This window comes from Oncorhynchus mykiss, chromosome 16 (assembly GCF_013265735.2).
Source record: "Oncorhynchus mykiss isolate Arlee chromosome 16, USDA_OmykA_1.1, whole genome shotgun sequence".
Lineage (NCBI taxonomy): Eukaryota > Metazoa > Chordata > Actinopteri > Salmoniformes > Salmonidae > Oncorhynchus > Oncorhynchus mykiss.
The window spans coordinates 51,638,748-51,662,738 of NC_048580.1; positions in this window are offsets into that span (position 1 = coordinate 51,638,748).

Below are 23,991 nucleotides of genomic sequence, written 5' to 3' on the forward strand. Positions count from 1 at the left end.
CGGACCTGCCTGGTGTGTTCCTTGTTCTTCATGATGCTCTCTGCGCTTTTAACGGACCTCTGAGACTATCACAGTGCAGGTGCATTTATACGGAGACTTGATTACACACAGGTGGATTGTATTTATCATCATTGGTCATTTAAGTCAACATTGGATCATTCAGAGATCCTCACTGAACTTCTGGAGAGAGTTTGCTGCACTGAAAGTAAAGGGGCTGAATAATTTTGCATGCCCAATTTTTCAGTTTTTGATTTGTTAAAAAAGTTTGAAATATCCAATAAATGTCGTTCCACTTCATGATTGTGTCCCACTTGCTGTTGATTGTTCACAAAAAAATACAGTTTTATATCTTTATGTTTGAAGCCTGAAATGTGGCAAAAGGTCGCAAAGTTCAAGGGGGCCGAATACTTTCGCAAGGCACTGTACATTTCTAGACATCTTTGAAAGCGAGTCAGTTAAATGTTTTTTTAAAGGGGCAGTGTTGTATTTCGAGAAAGGCTTGAATAAGCTAAATAGCCAATAGCCTGAGGTTAGCATAATCGGGCCTACATTGAACACCACACATTGGCTGTCACTGGTGGCTGAATGATAGAACAGCTATTTCCGTGTTAAAATGTTACGGGGTGCATGCCAAAAAATTACCTTTGGCACAGGCACCAATGAGGTGATTTGGTAACCTGTGCAAATTGTTCTCTATAATTCATCAAACCACACTGACAACCCAATTTCCATTAAATATAATTTGTCAGTTTAACACTGGCCATCTAAGCCAATCAGGTAGACACAGGTATTGTGCTGTGTCTTTAATTATCTAGCCTCTTCAACAGCTGCTCTGTGTTTGTTTCTCCTCTCCCTTAGTAGTGTGTGTTTTCCCCCCCTCTCTTTTCATTATGTTTGTTTCCTTTTCGTCTCAGAAAGACAGTATGTATTCCCAAATGTTAGTTTTTCTCAAGTCTAACCATTACCACAGAACAAAGATCAGGATCCATCTTCTCATGTTCATAAACTCATTGTATCACATTGTCTGGGTCGCAGGCACGATTGAAGGAGTCGATGATACCGCATCACAGATTCTGTTGTTATAGCTTTTAATTGGTGTGAAATTACTTTTTTTGGTGGAGGCATAAGCAGCTCACTTCGCTGGGTGTAATTGAGTTTTATATGGCTGACAGACAGCTGATGGAAGTTGTGCACTGCTTGACATTGCGTCGTTCTAGTATAAACAAAGAAATGTCAATGGTTTTCCAGGCTGCACTGCTGAGCATGGGGGAATGGGGCCATCATTACACACCCAGATGCACTTGCACAGCCCACCACATCCCCATTACATGAGTGGCTAATGAGCCAGGCAGCTTTGGGACTTATAACCCTATCCTTAGTCATAAATACTGGATTACATCCTAACATGTTAGCTGGAATAGCAGGCCTACCTTTTGATATTCATTCAATTTAACTGACAATGAGAACTGCAAGCTACGGGTGGATTGCTGCTTCCACGTGTTTGCTCTTACTCTTTCACTGGATATTTGTGTGGCGCCTCGATTCATGTCCAGACAGTGTAAACATTTGCTCGGACAAGGTTTGGTCTGATGGAGTACTTCACACAGCATACAAAATAAGTCCCGTATTTAACAGTGGGCTAGCATAGAGCTATTCTACCTGTAGAATTCCTGTGGAAACCAAAATAGGGGTCCAGCTGGGGTGGTGGTGATAGAGAGGAAAGCAGGTATGTGTCAATTGTAAATCCTTGTCTGTAATGTATTTTTTGTTATGTGTCGGACACCAGTAAGACTAGTTGTTGCCACTGGCGTCGGCTAACGGGGATCCTAATAAATCAAATCAGATGAAGTGTACAGATCACGGGTAATTGGGAGAGAAGGAGAGACTGAGTTGGTAATGTAACACCTTTTCCATTTGCAAGTGTACATTTGCATTTTCTTCTGGGGACATCTTTAAAATGGTACAGACACCTGTCAGGAGAGAGTCATCAAAATATATGTTTATAGTGAGGGTCCTCTTCAATGTCTGTACATACAAATAGGTTGTGTCAAAATCGGTTGTATTCTTGTTTCTTATGGCCTTGGCTTTGACTGCTATGGAGCACAGTGTTAGATTTATTTTTCATTACACAAGCGCGGAGGCGTTATTAGATTCACAGAGCACATTAATGTCATGGATGCAGCCAAGACCTGGAGCATGTGCCTTTTCTCCAGCCACGCTACTCTACAGTCACAGATCTATCCCATTCTGACTACCTGCCAAAGCCTATTCCAATGTTTCAAAATGCTGGGTGGGTGGCATGTTTGTTACATATGAGTGTTCTGGTCTCAAAGAAAATTATGTAATTTTATGAATTTGTTACATACATTAGCCACCAGCCAGTGATCTGGCAGTTGCCCATTTAGAAAGCTTCTGAACGACCACCAATCCAACGTAATCGCCTGTTTTTTCAGGTCCATCCACCTATGCACAGCACATGAAAACACCAGGGATGAAACCCATTTCTGCAATTTAATATATCTATGTTAAATAGCTGCCAGAGAGAGGAGATGAGAAAACAAACAAACACAAAAAACACCCCCACACAACCCACTCATGTGCTGGCACATTGATTTTGTATGAAGCGCATCAGACTGCAAGGTCCTCATTTCTGTTGCTTTGTAAAGTCTCCTCGGCCCTGTCCTTGGACCAGACGCGGCTATACACCTGCAGGGGAAGAAGGGAACAAACAACCAGTCAACAACCAGCCAGTGCGAGTTATGCAAATGAACAAATGGGACGGAGCTACTGATTGACTGGGGGCAGTGTTCCTTGCTGGTAATTGGCTGAAGTTAAGATCTTAATACGTTCAACAGATGTTTGCAGTGCCCTAAGCTATGGGACAGCCAACTATGGAGAGATTTGCCCTCGTTGTGGTGGCGGCTTGTCCTTGTTTCGAGTGGCTCCAGTTCTGACTGTCTGACTTATTTCTGCTCAACATTGTGACATTGCTTTGGAGTTGAACTGAATTGTGGTTCTGAAACACAGACTGGCCTATGTTGGTCTGATACACTGTAACAGCACTACTCAGTTGTCCTTTGAGCCTGTATGGTGGAGGAAGTTGTTAATGTAGGAGACAATTCAGTTTAGAGTGTCCATAGGGTTTGATATACTACATGATCAAAAGTATGTGGACACCTGCTCGTCTAACATCTCATTCCAAAATCATGAGCATTAATATGGAGTTGGTCATCCCTTTGCTGCCATAACAACCTCCACTCTTCTGGGAAGGCTTTCCACTAGATGTTGGAACATTGCTGCGAGGACTTGCTTCAATTCAGCCACAAGAGCATTGGTGAGGTCAGGCACTGATGTTGGGTGAATAGACCTGGTTCACAGTTGGCGTTCTAATTCATCCCAAAGGGGTTCAATGGGGTTGAGGTCTGGGCTCTGTGCAGGCCAGTCAAATTCTTCCACACCGATCTCAACAAACAATTTCTGTATGGACCTCGCTTTGTGCACATGGGCATTGTCATACTGTAACAGGAAAGGGCCTTCCCCAAACTGTTGCCACAAACTTGGAAGTACAGAATCGTCTAGAATGTCATTGTATGCTGTAGCGTTAAGATTTCCCTTCACTAGAACTGATGGGCCTACCCGACCTTGAAAAACAGCCCCAGACCATTATTCTTCTTCCACCAAACTTAAAAATTTGGCACTATGCATTCGGGCAGGTAGCGTTCTCCTGGCATCCGCTAACACCCAGATTAATCCTTCGGAATGCCAGCACCCCAGAGAACACGTTCCACTGCTCCAGAGTCCAATGGCAGCAAGCTTTACACCACTCCAGCCGACACTTGGCATTGCACATGGTGATCTTAGGTTTGTGTGTGGCTGCTCAGCCATGTAAACCCATTTCATGAAGCTTCCGATGAGAAGTTCTTGTGCTGACGTGTTGAAAAGGTGGCATCAAACTGACTTGTTGAAAAGATGGCATCCTATGACGGTGACACGTTGAAAGTCACTGAGCTCTTCAGCAAGGCCATTCTACTGCCAATGTTTGTCTGTGGAGACTGTATGGCTTTGTGCTCGATTTTATACACATATCAGCAACGGATGTGGCTGAAATAGCTGAACCCACTAATTTCAAGGGTGTCCACATACTTTTGTATATATAATGTATGTAGATTTACTGTATGACAATCTGCATTTCTGTGACCAACAATGAACCATACTGAGGATGTGGCCTGCATAGTGTTTCACTATATGCCTGTCACTGACACACCATTTCACCACAGATAGCTTGTTGCTCCCGTAATCTCACTTCACTGCATTTGTCATTAGAGCGATGATTAATTCATCATAAATTGACAATACATTTTCATTAACTGCCACAAGTCGCATTATGTGGGCTCAGTGATACACAGTTCAGCTTGATGACATTTGTATTTCTTGCCCTGGCTCCGATGCAGAAGTTAATGGAGTGTGATTCATAGCGTGTTCCCACTGCAGTCACACGCTTTGATCATCTGCCACCCTTCCCTTTCAAATTCAGTGGTTAACTTCTCACTTCACACAATCAAACAACGCATTTGTTCCCCCTCTCTTTCAGAGTGTTTTCTTCTTGTAACCTTGCTAGAGTTCATCATTGGTTTCAGTATCATATCAGCTTCTCCTGCCTCTCTTTATCACGTTACAATGCTCAAGCGTGACGAAGGTGACCATGTTTAAAATACCCAATTGAGGGACAAACAACATTTACTGGACAGTGTAGCCTACATTAATATGATTTTGCCTCACGCAAATGTGGTCACGCAGAAACGAGACCAATTGTGTGTCTGTTTTAGGAAATTCTGGGAATACTTGTCCAAGGAAAGATTTCTGGTTGCTCTCAGGGAATATAAAGCAGTAAGGAAGGGAGACTTTGAAAACCAGATTTAGTGAAGTAGCAGAACATATGTTAAATGAGCAACTAATGAGCTTGAAGAGCCTCACAAGTTTGACAAAATCACTTTCTATCTTTTCAGTTTAATCACCTTATATATATATTTTCAGTCTAATAGGGCTATTTATTTACTTTTGTAGCTATTTTCTAACTGTCCTCTCCAAGTTTAGCTGGAATTTAAACTGAACGGATTTTACAAATGTGATTGGTTGACGATATATCGCCTTGCACTGCGCAGAATATCAGATCTCAATAACGATTGGAGAAGTGTTTAACATCACCAGTACCACATCCGTATGATTTATATCTTGTCAAAAGAGCAACGTGACTGCAAACAGAGAGCTCTATATAATGATGAGATGCTCATGTCTCCACCGTAATAATAGGAGTTGTTGTCCCACAGGCGAAAAGCTTATGTCCAAAATAAGCCCAAAGCAATGATTTGGTCAAATTTTAGACAGATATTGGAGAGTGAAACCTCTCGCTTCGCCTCTTCCTCTCTGCTGCAAAAGAGACAGGTTGGAATGCCTGACTGAAATACAGTAGCGGTGCGTAGGTAAATAACCGGGGAAGCCAATCCAGAAAAAAATATTACTGCCATATGTACAACCTATCAAATAAAATACATTTTGATTTGTCACATCTGCTGAATACAACAACCTTACAGTGAAATGCTTACTTACAAGCCCTTAACCAACAAAATATCTAAAGAAAAGTAAGAAATAAAAGTAACAAATAATTAAAGAGCAGCAGTAAAATAACAATAGTGAGGCTATATACAGTGCCTTGCGAAAGTATTCGGCCCCCTTGAACTTTGCGACCTTTTGCCACATTTCAGGCTTCAAACATAAAGATATTAAACTGTATTTTTTTGTGAAGAATCAACAACAAGTGGGACACAATCATGAAGTGGAACGACATTTATTGGATATTTCAAACTTTTTTAACAAATCAAAAACTGAAAAATTGGGCGTGCAAAATTATTCAGCCCCCTTAAGTTAATACTTTGTAGCGCCACCTATTGCTGCGATTACAGCTGTAAGTCGCTTGGGGTATGTCTCTATCAGTTTTGCACATCGAGAGACTGACATTTTTTCCCATTCCTCCTTGCAAAACAGCTCGAGCTCAGTGAGGTTGGATGGAGAGCATTTGTGAACAGCAGTTTTCAGTTCTTTCCACAGATTCTCGATTGGATTCAGGTCTGGACTTTGACTTGGCCATTATAACACCTGGATATGTTTATTTTTGAACCATTCCATTGTAGATTTTGCTTTATGTTTTGGATCATTGTCTTGTTGGAAGACAAATCTCCGTCCCAGTCTCAGGTCTTTTGCAGACTCCATCAGGTTTTCTTCCAGAATGGTCCTGTATTTGGCTCCATCCATCTTCCCATCAATTTTAACCATCTTCCCTGTCCCTGCTGAATAAAAGCAGGCCCAAACCATGATGCTGCCACCACCATGTTTGACAGTGGGGATGGTGTGTTCAGGGTGATGAGCTGTGTTGCTTTTACGCCAAACATAACGTTTTGCATTGTTGCCAAAAAGTTCAATTTTGGTTTCATCTGACCAGAGCACCTTTTTCCACATGTTTGGTGTGTCTCCCAGGTGGCTTGTGTCAAACTTTAAACGACACTTTTTATGGATATCTTTAAGAAATGGCTTTCTTCTTGCCACTCTTCCATAAAGGCCATATTTGTGCAATATACGACTGATTGTTGTCCTATGGACAGAGTCTCCCACCTCAGCTGTAGATCTCTGCAGTTCATCCAGAGTGATCATGGGCCTCTTGGCTGCATCTCTGATCAGTCTTCTCCTTGTATGAGCTGAAAGTTTAGAGGGACGGCCAGGTCTTGGTAGATTTGCAGTGGTCTGATACTCCTTCCATTTCAATATTATCGCTTGCACAGTGCTCCTTGGGATGTTTAAAGCTTGGGAAATCTTTTTGTATCCAAATCCGGCTTTAAACTTCTTCACAACAGTATCTCGGACCTGCCTGGTGTGTTCCTTGTTCTTCATGATGCTCTCTGCGCTTTTAACGGACCTCTGAGACTATCACAGTGCAGGTGCATTTATACGGAGACTTGATTACACACAGGTGGATTGTATTTATCATCATTAGTCATTTAGGTCAACATTGGGTCATTCAGAGATCCTCACTGAACTTCTGGAGAGAGTTTGCTGCACTGAAAGTAAAGGGGCTGAATAATTTTGCACGCCCAATTTTTCAGTTTTTGATTTGTTAAAAAAGTTTGAAATATCCAATAAATGTCGTTCCACTTCATGATTGTGTCCCACTTGTTGCTGATTCTTCACAAAAAAATACAGTTTTATATCTTTATGTTTGAAGCCTGAAATGTGGCAAAAGGTCGCAAAGTTCAAGGGGGCTGAATACTTTCGCAAGGCACTGTACAGGGGTTTCCGATACAGAGTCAATGTGCGGGGGCACCGGTTAGTCAAGGTAATTGAGGTAATATGTACATGTAAGTAGAGTTATTAAAGTGATAATGCATAGATAATAACAGAGAGTAGCAGCAGTGTAGAAGGGGGGGGCAATGCAAATAGTCTGGGTAGTCATTTGATTAGATGTTAGAAGCTGGGTAGAAGCTGTTTAGAAGCCTCTTGGACCCAGACTTGGCACTCTGGTACTGCTTGCTGTACGGTAGCAGAGAGAACCGTCTATGACTAGGGTGGCTGGAGTCTTTGACAATTTTTAGGGCCTTTCTCTGACACCGCCTGGTATAGAGGTCCTGGATGGCAGGAAGCTTGGCCCCGGTGATGTACTGGGCCATATGCACTACCCTCTGTAGTGCCTTGTGGTCGGAGGCCGAGCAGTTGCCATACCAGGCAGTGATGCAAACCGTCAGGATGCTCTCGATGGTGTAGTTGTAAAACCTTTTGAGGATCTGAGGACCCATGGTGAAACTTTTCAGTCTCTTGAGGGGTAATAGGTTTTGTCATGCCCTCTTCATGACTGTCTTGGTGTGCTTGGACCATGTTCGTTGGTTGGTGATGTGGACACCAAGGAACTTGAAGCTCTTAACCTGCTCCACTACAGCCCTGTCGATGAGAATAGGGGCGTGCTCGGTCCTCCTTTTCCTGTAGTCCACAGTAATCTCCTTTGTTTTGATCACGTTGAGGGAGAGGTTTTTGTCCTTGCACCACATTGTCAGGTCTGACCTCCTCCCTATAGGCTGTCTCGTCAATGTCGGTGATCAGACCTACCACTGTTGTGTCATCGGCAAACTTAATGTTGGTGTAGAAGTCGTGCCTGCAGGTGCAGTAATGAATGAACAGGGAGTACAGGGGGGGACTGAGCACTCACCCCTGAGGGGCCCCTGTGTTGACGATCAGTCTGGCGGATTTGTTGTTGTTACCTACCCTTACCAGAAGTCCAGGATCCAGTTGCAGAGGGAGGTGTTTAGTCCCAGGGTCCTTAGCTTAGTGATGTGCTTTGAGGGCACTATGGTGTTGAACGCTGAGCTGTAGTCAATGAATAGCATTCTCACATAGGTGTTCCTTTTGTCCAGCTGTGAAAGGGCAGTGTGGAGTGCGATTGCATCATTGAGATTGCATCATCTGTGGATCTGTTGAGGCAGTATGCAAATTGGAGTGGATCTAGTGTTTCTGGGATAATGCTGTTGTGATAATTGCATTGTTTACTCTAACCTCTTAGTTGATATGCCTTGACACTGATATATAGGTCTAAGGCCGAGACAATAAGAAAACACAGTGGCAGAATAAACTAAAATACACATTTGTTTCATTACATAACAGGAAAGCAACATCTGTCCAGTGAAGTCCACAAAACATATTGCAAATAACAAACAGTTACATGACCTACCGCTTGGTCAAGCAAGATAATTGATTTAGAACCACGGAGAGTTACCTCATGTCGTAAAGAAATGCCTCCACTGTTCCAGCACCATTTCAACTATGCTAATACGGTGACAACTAAAACATACCAAAAACGATTTAGTCCAATCAATGTACGCTAAATACGATGTGTCTGTCAATGGTACTTATTTATGTTTGTGTGTGCAAGCGTGCAAGTAGAAAAATCATGTTGACTCACCCTACTTGTAGAGAAACGCCAATGCCATCCTCCTCTTTCATGTTTCCTAAACAGTCTATGACTCTGTCATACAGTACACACTTTTAGTTTTTGTTGTCCTAGGCTACTTGGCTAAAATACTTGCTCGTTAGCCTAACTTCCTTTCATGGGCAATGATACACCAGGCCAGTTAGTTAACATTAGCATACTACATCTAGCTACATGATTGACTTTTATTTTTAAAAAATATCAAATTCTCGATGGCTTCCCTTGCATTTAATGCTATGGGTGGCAAAAAATGTCACTCTTTCTTAACCCTTGTGTAGTCTTAACATTCGGTGTACTCCCCTTCTCCTAAGGGTAAAAAATGACCCGCCTTCACTAAACCCCTAAAATAAAGCAGCTGAATTTTAAACCACAAATCTATTTTGCATGAAGAAACAACCTGTCATTCATCACAAACTTTGTGAATATCTGAGTTTTCCTTCTTCACAATGCAGAAAGACTGCATTTAATCAGTGGACACCACTCGTTTTTATTACAAAACACCTATCATAATTGTTTTCTTTACTAAAGTAGAGGTTTATTATTATTATTATTATTGCTATAGGTACTGCATAGGTGTAAACATATTTTTATTAGCAAGAGATAGCACTTATATAGCCTAAGAAAGTAGCAGAAATGTGTAGAAAGTAGTTTTGAATGCATTTTATTGAAGGGAAACAATAACAGTCTTGTTCTTTTTTGGCAACATAGTGATATATTCTTATATACTGTACAATGAGGAATTCAACTACAAAATACTAGTCTTCTCACATTTTTTTAACCATTGCCCCCACCCAGAAGGTGTATAAACAACAATTAATACGAATAAAATAAGATAATAGATACAAAACAAAAACATGAAGAACATAAATCAATCAACTCTAATTAGCACATGTAGGACAGTATGCAAGTGTGTGTGTATGGACTTTGCAGATGTATTTCTCACATGTCCAGCACATAGTATTTGTTTTACAGTCCTTCTTTGGGGGGCAGAATTGGCATTGCCTCCTCTTGCCTGCCCCAGCTGCAGCCTCTTGTGGATCAGGACAAGATTGAGCCTCCTGAACAGCTTTCACTAGTGCTGCAGAGGCTGCTGTTGTAACGGATGTGAAATGGCTAGCTAGTTAGCGGTGTTCGCGCTAAATAGCATTTCAATCGGTGACGTCACTTGCTCTGAGACCTTGAAGTAGTAGTTCCCCTTGCTCTGCAAGGGCCGCGGCTTTTGTGGAGCGATGGGTAACGATGCTTCGAGGGTGACTGTTGTTGATGTGTGCAGAGGGTCCCGGGTATGGGCGAGGGGACGGTTTAAAGTTATACTGTTACATTGATGCTGTTGACCCGGATCACTGGTTGCTGCGGGAAAAAGGAGGAGGTAAAAAGGGGGGTGAGTGTAACGGATGTGAAACGCTAGCTTAGTTAGCGGTGGTGCGCTATATAGTGTTTCAATCAGTGACGTCACTTGCTCTGAGATCTTGAAGTAGTACTCTGCAAGGGCCGCGGCTTTTGTGGAGCGATGGGTAACGATGCTTCATGGGTGACTGTTGTTGATGTGTGCAGAGGGTCCCGGGTATGGGCGAGGGGACGGTCTAAAGTTATAGTGTTACACTGTGCAGAGGAGGCGCTCCCCATTCTTTGAATGTGTGGGGTTACAAGTGCCTTTCCCAGCTGCTCCAGGAACACCCTCCCCTTGTTCCGCTTATCAGGCATCCAGGTAGGGTTGATCGTGTTCCATATCATGAAGACATTGTATGAGGACACGTCAATGATGTTATGGAAGATGACCAGGGGCCAGCAGGCAGTCATCCTCCTGCAGCTGTAAGTTCCAATCACCTTGTCCAGGTTGTCCACGCCTACTTTGTTGTGGTTGTAGTCCAGAATGATGGCTGGCTTCCTGTCCTCATGATCACTGATCTCAGCAGCTTTGTGCTCAGGAGGACCACATTCTTGTTCCACTTTGGGAGGTAAGAAACTAGAGGGGTGGTGGGGAGGCCTCTCTCCCCCTTGTTGTGAGGAGTGCAGAGGGGAGCTCAGGCTTGTTCTTTCTAACTGTGTCAACCATGGTGATCTTCCTCTTCAGGAGCTGCTGGCTGAGTTCAATCAGTAGCACACACAATCTCAATTTCTCATTGTGTGTGCGTGTGCGTGTGCATGCGTGTCTCTGGTTTTTGTGGTGTGTAAATTATTTTATAACTGCTGGGTCAAAAATGACCCTAAGACAATCTTTGTACCCTGGTGGTGTACAGCTTTCATGGAAATATGAACAAAGGCGATGTTTCACTTTTTCTAATGTTGGGGTCACCCCAGGAAAATTAATCAAATTTCAAGTTTAAAAAGTATAATTTAGGGGGTTTTCTCTGCTGTTAAACATAGTGGCGGGTCATGGTTGAGCCTTAAGACAACAGACAGCATCAGATAGATACACTACACATACTGAGACAAAGGGACACTGTTTCATTCACTCAGATGATTTCTCTGGTAAGATACATTCAGCCTCTTGGGAATTGAAGGAAATATTTGAAACACAGAGAGTTGAAAGGTTGCTGGTTCGAATCCCTGAGCCAACTATGTGCCCTTGATGTGTCCTTGAGCCGACGTCCCCTTGAGCAAGGCACTTAACCCTAATTGCTCTTGTAAGTCACTCTGGATAAGAGCGTCTTCTAAATGAATACATTTTATTATAATAATAAGAATTAATACACACTGAAATAAGGAACAAATCTACCTTTTTTGTATATCAGTGGTGTTAGAATTTTTTTATACAATGTGGGACATGATTGTTTGGTTGCGGGACAAAGGGCCAAAATGCGGGACTGTCCCGCACAATCCGGGACATGTGGTCACCCTAATGCTGCGTGACAGCTGTAATTGTGTTTCTTTATAAATGCCTTGGATATTAACCTCGCCTATTAATGGCTAACCTGTGCTTAGTGAGGCTAGTTTCCAAGGGTCAGTCTCATTGAATCGTCTGGTAGAAGCCTTCAAATTTTCTCTGTTTAATATGGAAATGTATTCAGCTCACTTCAATTATCATAAATGTAGTCTCTGGAAATGTTTTTTGTTTTCTTCCCTTTGTCCTCAGAGGACAGTTATGTTTCTAAATAGAGCAATGAGCCGCAGTTTATTTGCATTATTAAATAATTAATTAAATAGTTCAATTAAATTGCACAAATATGCTGTTCCAGGGAAAACAATGTTACAGTGGTTAAAAAGATGATTCAATTTACAGATACTTGAAAATACTTGAAAATGTTGTTTCCAGAGATTCCAGAAATAGGACTTCTGGAATCACTGTCCCAATTAGTTGTCTATAACTTTTACTAAGAGAACGAAAGCTCACTTAATGATACGTATTGTTTTTATTATTGCGCATAGTAGTGGTTCTGGTAATCGTAGTAGAATGAGTGGCCTACTTAGCATTATAATTTCATGCCTGAAGGCTAGTCACAAAGTGCTCTTCTTCATCGTCGAGCTGTAAGAACCACAATCATTGAATTGTTAATGTTCGACCCTCTTTCTGCCATTGCACATTTACTCATTTTCTTCTCTAGATTTGATAACTATCTTCAAAAAGAAGCCACCCAAAATGAATTCTACTGTTTGGCTGCCTATCTGCAGACAGACAGCATATGGACTCAAATGTTCCGGAATATGATCACTGAACCTGCAAAGAGAATCTCTTAGACTGTCTAGTCAGGAGAAAATATGAATGGGAGTAGTAGTATGTGATCCTTTTCAGGCAAATTAATGCTGCAGATTTAGGTACGGGTGACGTAAAGGTGAAAGCATCCCAGACAGATTGTACTTTCTGGATTTATCACAGTAATATAAAATTACCCATCTGTTTCTCACTGCGACCATTAGGACTTCAAAAGTCATTCTGAATGTCTCAGACAAAGAGTAAAACTTTGAATGTCTTAAACAAAGACTAAAGCCATTCACCCATTGAATTTGCAGGAGTCATGCCCTTCTTCCCTTCCATTGGCGACCCGTCATTCAGAGCAGGTGGGGCAGAGCCTGTTTTGAGCCCCATATGTTTTGAGCCCCATGTTTTGCATGTTATTTTGAAAATAATACGTGTCACATATCAGTTTCCAAACCATGTAAAAAATATATAATTGTTTTTATTTAACAGATTTATACCTTGTCAGCTCGGGGATTTGATCTATCAACCTTTCAGTTACTGGCCCAACATTCTAACCACTAGGCTACCTGCCGTCCCATGATTAATAATCATTGAGTTAATAAGCTGCATACATAGTTGGTCTCTTTTTTGCTTTCTTGAGTAAGGCAGCTCCAAAATACAGTTGTCAGCCTAGCTCAGTGTTTTCTGTGGTGGTGGGGCAGCCAGTGTGAAATACAAAGCGTAGGGGTTGTGTCAAGCCCTGGTCTAAGTATTTTGTGTTTTTCTTCATGTATTGGGTCAGGCCAGGGTGTGGCATCGGGTTTTTTGTATTGTGGGTGGACTATCCAGGGACGTGAGGAGAGGGGACTAAGACATTGACTGAGTGGGTTCCACGTCCCGCGCCGGAGCCGCCACCATGGACAGACGCCCACCCGGACCCTCCCTATTGTTTTGAGGTGCGTTCAGGAGTCCGCACCTTAGGGGGGGGGGGGTTCTGTCACTAAGTATTTTGTGTTTTTCTTCATGTATTGGGTCAGGCCAGGGTGTGGCATCGGGTTTTTTGTATTGTGGTGTGTTTTGTCCTGGGGTTTTGGTGTGTATGTATTGGGATTGTAGCTAGTGGGGTTATCTAGCAAAGTCTATGGCTGTCTGGAGTGGTTCTCAATCAGAGGCAGGTGTTTATCGTTGTCTCTGATTGGGAACCATATTTAGGCAACCATATTCTTTGAGTTTGTCGTGGGTGATTGTCCTTTGTCCTTAGTGTCCTTATTCTGTGTTTGTTTACACAAGTATAGGCTGTTTCGGTTTTCGTTCATTACGTTCTTTTGTTTTGTAGTGTTTGTGTTAATTCGTGTTTACGTTGTTCATTAAACATGGATCGCAATCTACACGCTGCATTTTGGTCCGACTCTCCTTCACTATATGAAAGCCGTTACAGGTTGATAATGTTCTCTAGTTGTGCAGTGATTAGGTAATGTTCTCCGCCGTGATTGGCTCAGTGTTCTGTCACTCATGGGGACACTATGTCACCACCAAATCTAAGTGTAGAGCTAAAAAATTCAAGCCCCTTTAGGTGCTGCCATTGAGTTACAAGGCTCAAGGTCATTGGCCAAGAGATACAATTACGTCAAATCATGTTATATCTACAGTAGCTTTGATTGGAATGATCATGTCAACATCATACTTTAATAATCTTAGCTAGCAAGCTAGCAGTCATCATCATGAATCAAGTCGACAATCTACTGGCAAATACTTTTTAGTCCTTGTCATATGGAGATAAATAATGAATAGAAATTATAGCTAAAACGTATTGGTGCTCATCGGCCATTGGTGGCTAACTGCAAGCATTGCAATGCAATCACTAGCCTGCTATTCAGTGGAGGGGGTGTGTGGTTCCAAGTCTGGGTTTGAGTCTCTTTTCCAAGCTTTAAAGGATAAGCATTCAACATTGGCCATGCTGTCAATCCAGCATGAATTCTGCTGCGCTCAAAACTATGAGTTCAAGACAACTGGGAAAATACGTTTTGAACGGTCATCCAACTTGGAATTCCAAGTCGGGGATCTCAGGCCTCTTTCTAAAGCTCCGGCCTGAAGATCACTGACATCATCCTGATTCAACCTTGTTTTTTTCCAAGTTCCCAGTTGTCTTGAAAGCACCATAAATCCAGAGAATGACAGACTTTGATGATAAAGCTTGATGACAAAATTTGCCCAAGAAGGACCGCCCAGCCACCTTCCTGTTCAAGTGAGCACAGCACAACAAGGTCCAAAAATGTCTTGTATGACGCTGCATAAATGATGCAATATGCCAGGGAGATTTTTTTTTTACTGTAGCTAAGAAAGTAATACTAAGTATATGTTGTAGTAAGCTGTTAGTAGCCCATGTGCCTCACCCTAATAATTTGGTTATTAATAATTTGGTTTTTAAAGGCAGTAAATGAGACTGAATGAACTGTTTCGCTGGCAGACAAGGCTCTGCTGATAGCTAGGTGTAGCAGTGGTAAGATGTTGGGACTGCTGTTGGGTCTCTCTGCTGTTGGCACAATTTATGTAGGCCCTAACAGTTTGTGGGCACCATTGGTCACCGTTATAGTGTGATTAATGTATTGTTTTGTGTTGTATAGTGGCTTTGTCGGTATGCATAAAAATAAATGTTTGCTCCACCAAGATATTCACCCGAGCTAGCTTACTGCCTCTATCATGGGTGGACTGGGACCACAAATCGGCCTGGGCATTTCTAAAACACTGACCCATTTTTTTTTTTCCTTGAAACCCCATTATTAGCCAAATAATGGTCATTGTGCATTCTGCATTATGTGACTGACTGACTCGATTCGGTCTTAGGTAGCAACATTTATAATGGTGTTTTTACATTGGATAAAAGTAGAGACTCAGAGCTAGAAAATGGTATATCATACACTACACTACAATAGGAAAGGAATTCTGCTTTGAAAGTTGATCAACTTGGAACCTCACTTTTGAGAAAATGGCCTTTGAATGTTTTGGTAAGCCTACTTGAGAGCTCTTCTTTGTCTACACCCATTCAGCATCGTTCACACCCTCTTAAGCCTTAGCCCCACCCATATTAAGGATTCACATGTGAGGCCATGTACTAAACAACAAAATATTTCAAGACTAAAGGCTGGTTTATACTACTACGTCTATCGACAGTTATCGCAGTGGCATCATGAACACTATTGTCGTCCGACATCAAACTTGTCATTGTCGTTATGAAAAAGTATAAACACAAAAACTATCAGCAGCCTGGTGGTCCAAAATAGCATAACTAGCGTATTTTAACACCAATAAACCCACCCGTTTGAAAATGAATTTAGTATATGTCAATCTAGCAAACCAGGAAACTAAAAGCAAAATTCTAAACAATGTTTTGGTCCATTTATAGCTTGTTAGCTAGCTAGCTAGCTAATGTTAAGTTAGCTGGCTAGCCAGTTCAAATAATGACCATATCATATGGCTGACATCTTCACTTTAGCTTATTTGTCTTCATTATTAAAGGAAAATCAACTCACAACAAGATCATTATTTACAAGTTAATGGCGAGCCAATTACAGAAAATAGCTTACGGTTGTGAGTGTGACAAAATTATTTGACTGGAGAATTTTAGAACTTGGACACTGTCTCGGTGGCCTAAAACTATATCCTAATTTGACTTTGTTGCAAATCATGTTCTTCAAATTACAATCTCTGGTAAACACATACAATATCAAATCAATGTTTATTTATTACATGCACAGGATACAGAAGGTGTAGTGAAATGGTTACTTGTATAGTGGAGTATTTTGTTTAGACATGTAGCTAGCTAAACAATGAACCATCCCAACTCATAACGTTACTACCTAGATTGCATTAGGCTATAACTAACAATGCAAATGGCTCTGAGATACGAATAATATTTCTACACAGATCATTTACGTAACGTTAGCAAGTGAGCCAGCCAGCTAAAGTTAGCTGGCTAACAGTATGCTTTAGCTTGAAATGAAAATGACTTTCTGAAAAAAATTGAAACGTATAATATCTGAAAATGTAGTTAGCTAGACTATCTTACCCGTATACATGGATGGATACTTCTCTCTCTCTGTCACGGATGCCATGGTTGTGTAACGGCACTCCTCCTCCTCTTCTGAGGAGGAAAAGCGAGAAGGAGCGGAGGACCAATGCGCAGCGTGGTAAGTGTCCATAACGTTTATTGAAATACATACACTGAACACTACAAAACAATAAACGTGAAACGAACAAAACCGAAACAGTACCGTGTGGCAACAAACACTCACACGGAAAACAAACACCCACAACTCAAAAGTGAAACCCAGGCTACCTAAGTATGATTCTCAATCAGGGACTACTAACGACACCTGCCTCTGATTGAGAACCATACTAGGCTGAACTCAAAACCCCAACATAGAAAAACACACAGACTGCCCACCCCAACTCACACCCTGACCATACTAAATAAAGACAAAACAAAGGAAATAAAGGTCAGAATGTGACAGGTTGCCCGTAGTTTGAAGATGTAATCCGGAGACAGGTGTTTCATACAACAGCCTTCTTCTGTGTGTTCTCTTGTCGACTCCCTCTGCATATTGGCAATCAAACACCTGAATTTTCTTCATCTCCTTAGCTATCATACTTTACAGTAATTCCACCAAGCATTCCACTGATTTCAAAACTCGGTCCTCCAGAAAGTGGAGAGCGACACTTTTGCAGTTCTACTATGTACAGTTCTACTGCAGTACTACTAAGGATTATATACACATACTGACCAGCTCATGTTATACACTGCTCAAAAAAATAAAGGGAACACTTAAACAACACAATGTAACTCCAAGTCAATCACACTTTTGTGAAATCAAACTGTCCACTTAGGAAGCAACACTGATTGACAATACATTTCACATGCTGTTGTGCAAATGGAATAGACAACAGGTGGAAATTATAGGCAATTAGCAAGACACCCCCAATAAAGGAGTTGTTCTGCAGGTGGTGACAACAGACCACGTCTCAGTTCCTATGCTTCCTGGCTGATGTTTTGGTCACTTTTGAATGCTGGCGGTGCTTTCACTCTAGTGGTAGCATGAGATGGAGTCTACAACCCACACAAGTGGCTCAGGTAGTGCAGCTCATCCAGGATGGGACATCAATGCAAGCTGTGGCAAGAAGGTTTGCTGTATCTGTCAGCGTAGTGTCCAGAGCATGGAGGCGCTACCAGGAGACAGGCCAGTACATCAGGAGACGTGGAGGAGGCCGTAGGAGGGCAACAACCCAGCAGCAGGACCGCTACCTCCGCCTTTGTGCAAGGAGGAGCAGGAGGAGCACTGCCAGAGCCCTGCAAAATGACCTCCAGCAGGCCACAAATGTGCATGAGTCTGCTCAAACGGTCAGAAACAGGGCCGACGTCCACAGGTGGGGGTTGTGCTTACAGCCCAACACCGTGCAGGACGTTTGGCATTTGCCAGAGAACACCAAGATTGGCAAATTCACCACTGGCGCCCTGTGCTCTTCACAGATGAAAGCAGGTTCACACTGAGCACATGTGACAGACGTGACAGTCTGGAGACGCCGTGGAGAACGTTCTGCTGCCTGCAATATCCTCCAGCATGACTGGTTTGGTGGTGGGTCAGTCATGGTGTGGGGTGGCATTTCTTTGCGGAGCCGCACAGCCCTCCATGTGCTCGCCAGAGGTAGCCTGACTGCCATTAGGTACCGAGATGAGATCCTCAGACCCCTTGTGACCATATGCTGGTGCGGTTGGCCCTGGGTTCCTCCTAATGCAAGACAATGCTAGACCTCATGTGGGAGTGTGTGAGCAGTTCCTGCAAGAGGAAGGCATTGATGCTATGGACTGGCCCGCCCGTTCCCCAGACCTGAATCCAATTGAGCACATCTGGGACATCATGTCTCGCTCCATCCACCAACGCCACTTTGCACCACAGACTGTCCAGGAGTTGGCGGATGCCTTAGTCCAGGTCTGGGAGGAGATCCCTCAGGAGACCATCTGCCACCTCATCAGGAGCATGCCCAGGTGTTGTAGGGAGGTCATACAGGCACATGTAGGCCACACACACTACTAAGCCTAATTTTGACTTGTTTTAAGGACATTACATCAAAGTTGGATCAGCCTGTAGTGTGGTTTTCCACTTTAATTTTGAGTGTGACTCCAAATCCAGACCTCCATGGGTTGATACATTTGATTTCCATTGATACGTTTTGTGTGATTTTGTTGTCAGCACATTCAACTATGTAAAGAAAAAAGCATTTAATAAGAATATTTCATTCATTCAGATCTAGGATGTGTTATTTTAGTGTTCCCTTTCTTTTTTTGAGCAGTGGATATTTATTACAAAAACTATTTAGACAGGCCCACTTCGCTAAAGATGGACCAGGCCATCAGATATTTTCTACAACTGCCCTATGTCCATTCCGTCCTTCTCTATTGTAATTTCACATTTATTACAAATTCTAGGGGGACATAAAACAATTATGCCTACTTAAACCCACACCAATGGCTTTCTCATTTCACTAGTTTCACTCTGGTTGCCAGGGAGAGACCCAAATGTAACGCTGTGGAGGAATCTCATATTCTCATTTCCTGGATTTGTTGGAACTGACAAAATCCATGGGAAGAACAAAGGGATAACAGAGAAAGATAATTTACACTCAATACTTTCATGTGACCTGTATGTTTTTAAATCTCTCTGGATTAGAGTTCATGTTTGTTCCAAATTTGAAGTATTATACTGAAACGCAACGTGCAACAATTGCAAAGAACTTGCTGAGTTACAGTTCATATAAGGAAATCAGTCAATTGAAAAAAATAGTCCCTAATCTATGGATTTCACATGACTGGGAATAAAGATATGCATCTGTTGGTCATAGATGCCTTTAAAAAAAAGGTAGGGGTGTGGATCAGAGAAATGCTTACTAAAAGGGATGTAAACAAATTTGTGCACAAAATGCGAGAGAAATAAGCTTTTTGTGTGTATGGACCATTTCTGGGGTCATTTATTTCAGCTCATGATACATGGGACCAGCACTTTACATGTTGCGTTTATATTTTTGTTCAGTGTATATAACATGGAAATGTATTTTCAGGCTTTTTGGTGGATTTTTTCTTTAGCAGCTGTATTCTCTCTGCTGATTTGCAGAATTAATCAATACATGTTATCTTAGTTATAGCTTATTAGCGGATTTCACTGCACTCAACTGGTGTGTTGACCCACACAGATCATGACTATGGGCTTATTTAGTGTAGTGCATTAATTGCAACATTGCATAGAAATGTAATTTATAGAGCAACAAGATTTCCAGTTTGTTCCACACAATTCATTTCAATCTGTCCATTATGCAATGTTGCCCCCCTGAATTAGCCTCCTCAGAGAATACCTACCCAAACCAGACAGAGCACAGACAGATGCAGGTTGAATAACTAAGGAGCACTACACAATTAATGCACTGCTTGTCAGTGTTTCCCAAAAGGGTGGTTTGGGACCCATTGGTAGTTTGTGGACAAATTATAATAGGTGACATTTTAAGAATGGCCTACGGGCTACCAACTTTATCTTTCTCTGGGGTCAATATTTATTCTGGAGGGATTATGTCGTGGTTTCACCAAAGCTGCAAAGTAACAAGGAATCTCAGAGATAGCAAAAGCATGCAAGATGGCATGTTGGCTCCTAGCCTATCCAGTAGTGTTGCATCGCTTCTAATTTGCATACATTTGGGACTTTCTGCTCAAATAGTCGACAACCGTTAACTTGTTGATTGTCTCTTTTTGTGTTTTCCTTCCATTGAAAGTGACTGAGAGTCAGGTAGTTTGATCACTAGAGGAAATGCCTGGGCCGTTAGATGGGTCATGCCCCCAAAAAGTTTGCAAACCACTACATTTCGTTACCCAATCATCCCTACCAGCCACCAGTGTAGACAGGTAGTGCCTGGGCTCCATTTTGGGCTGTGCGTTCTGGGCCCTATATCCTCAGTGAGCACAGTGAGTGGGAGGGTGGGAATTAAACAAGGGAATAAATAACAGCAGTGCCAGCAGATAACAGGTTATATCTGCTTCTCACCCTCCAGCTAAAACCCAAACAGAACAGGAGTAGCTTTCCAGCATCTCTTGCGCTAAAGCCTTCCGACGAGGTGTTCTCTATCCCCTCGAGTGACTAGTGACTGATCGTGCTTTCACATGGGCTTTACATATTAATAAAGACGTTCTGAATAGGACATGGTTTTTCCATCTGAGCAGATGGATTCATCACAAGGTTTCATTCAGGGCTGCTGATTGTGTTTTTCTTCTCCTTTTTTATTTTTCTCCCCTCCGTGAACAACAAAGTTAGCTCCAACAGAATTACCCACTTGCATGTCTTTGGAAAAGGTTTTGAAATATTAACAGTGAGTGGTAAGGTTGGTGGAGAGATCATCTTGAGAATCATTGTCCTGTCAAGATGACATCATGACCACTAAACTGGTCTCTCTTGAAAAAGAGATTGAATCTCAATGAGAAGAACTTGCATAAATAAAGGTTGAATAAAGAAACGAGTCAGCCAGGCAGGCCATGTTAGGTCTCAGTACAAATCTAAAAACGCAAATAATTATACATTTTAGGGGGACATGGGACTGTTCTAATCTTACTGAAGTTGCACTGCGCTTATTACCATGGATCTCTAGGAACTGCTACAGTCAATGATAAAATACCTCTATCAGCTGTTGTAGAGGAGAATAGACCGATGTGCTGTTGTAAAGGAGCATACAGGAGCCATATGTTTCTGGGGGAGACCTCTACGTGCTCTTAGAGGAAACCATTATGTTCTGAGCTGGTATAGAGGAGAATAGACCTCAATAAGCTATTTAATAAATGCGAACAAGCCACAATAAGTGAACATGAGAATGAACTGTGATGGGGAAGGATGGCACCACCAGGGCCCATCCAGCCTCCAGTCACATTACGCACCACAGAGGAGGGATGGCACTCAAGAAAAAAGCCATTTATTTGTTGAACACACCCTCTGGATTATTTATGAGTGTTGTTCATGGGACCCATCCGGCAGAATTTCAATGTCCCCGCAGCTGCCTGCACAGCTCAGGTAAATCAAAGTGACTGTTTCAGGGAATGAGGTATGTAAAACCATTAGGGCAAATTGCAGAAGCCGTTGGAGATAACATTTCTAGCCTTCTGGAGAGCAGAACTTTGAGAGTGAACGCTGTGTATCACGAGAGAGGCATAACTACTTGAAAGGGTGTTTTGTGCCATTGAGGTCGCTTGTCAAAAGAAGGCAACAGTGTGTGAAAGTGGATTCACGTACAGAATGTGAATATTTCTCTTGTCAACCAAGGAGACAAATGGATGTATTTGGAATTATATGCACAGTCACATGTTCTGTGCCTCAATGTGACCTTTCCTGCCTCGTCGAACCACGCGTCTCTCCTAACCCCTTTTATCAGACATGGTGATTAGATGACATTAAAGAGTGCAGCACTTAGCCTCTCATGCTGCTGATGCACAATTACTCACTGTCATTTATTTTTTTAACTGTAGTTACATTTTTCTACTTTTAGTTGATTCTAGTTAAGGTCTTTGTTTTTGTCTTTTTTTGATGATGATTTAGCCATCAAAGTAGTTATCAAATTAGTATCTGAATGTTACACACACGTATTTGGTAGGTACCACTGTGTATAAGAAACCCACTGGGCACAAACTGGTTGAATCTAAGATGTTTCAACGTAATTTGTCAATGTATTGTGATGTGGAATCCATGTGGATTTGAAAAAAGTAATCAACTTGTTTTGCGGGTGAAATTTCTACCACGGTGTCATGTACTTCTAGAAGTAGTGGGTGGAGGAGTCAGGCGCAGAGAGCAGGGTAGTTGATATGTGGAATGTTTATTCCCCAAACAACAGTGTCGGTCAACGCCACACACACGGGCGCAATAAGACCCAGTCCAAAACAACAGTGTCGGTCAACGCCACACACACGGGTGCAATAAGACCCCATCCAAAACAACAGGACGAAACGGTTCGAGAACAACATACTTCCACAGAAATCACACACATCAAATAACAGAAAACAAGCCCGCACAAAAGCCGGCGAGCCTACCTGGTTTAAATAGCCCAAAACCAAAACCTAAACAAGAAACAGGTGCAACTAATCAGACAAAACTAAATTAAACAGAAAAGGGGATCGGTGGCAGCTAGTAGGCCGGCGACGACGATCGCCGAGCGCCGCCGAACAGGAAGAGGCACCATCTTCGGCAGGATTCGTGACACACAGGATTATGTCATCAGGGTAACCAAATTTCAACATAGACAAACCTTGTATAAAATATACTGAAAAAAATATAAATGCAACATGCAACAATTTAAAAGATTTTGCTGAGTTACAGTTCATATAAGGAAATCAGTCAATTTAAATAAATAAATTAGGCCCTAATCTATCGATTTCACATGACTGGGCAGAGGCACAGTCATCGGCGGGCCTAGGAGGGCATCGGCCCACCCACTTGCGAGCCAGGCCCAGCCAATCAGAATTCATTTTTCCTCACAAAAGGGCTTTATTACAGACATAAATACTCCTCAGCAACCTGCCCTCCACCCTCTGACAGTCCCGCAGGTGAAGAAGCTCGATGTGAAGGTTCCGGGCTGGTGTGGTTACATGTGGTCTGCTATTGTGAAGCAGGTTGGACGTACTGCCAAATTCTCTAAAACGACATTGGAGTCCATTTATGGTTGAGAAATTAACATAAAGTCTGGAAACAGCTCTGGTGGACAGTCCTGCAGTCAGCATGCCAATTGCAGCTCCCTCAAAAGTTGAAACATCTGTGGCATTGTGTTGCGTGACAAAACTGCACATATTAGAGTGGCCTTTTATTTCCCCCAGCACAAGGTGCACCTGTGTAATGACCATGCAGTTTAATCAGATTTTTGGTATGCCACACCTTTCAGGTGGATGGATTATCTTGACAAAGAATAAAATGTTCAAATTTGTGCACAAAATTTGAGAGAAATAAGCTTTTTCTGCATATGGAACATTTCTGGGATCTTTTATTTCAGCTCGTGAAACATGGGACCAACACTTTACATATTGTGCTTATATTTTTTCCGTTTTATGTTGAATTTGTCGCTTTTAAACAACATCAGATCTTCAATGTTATATCCACTATCAGAAAAAAATCTATAGGCTGGGCAGCACCTTCTACTGGAGAATGGATCTACCCTTTGGTCTATCCTTTGGTTTCCCATCCAAGCCCATTTAACCAAGCCCAGCCCTGCATAGCTATGATATTTGTCACTTACGATTACAAATGTCCTAACGTGAAAATGATTGTTGAGAGAGCTCCAC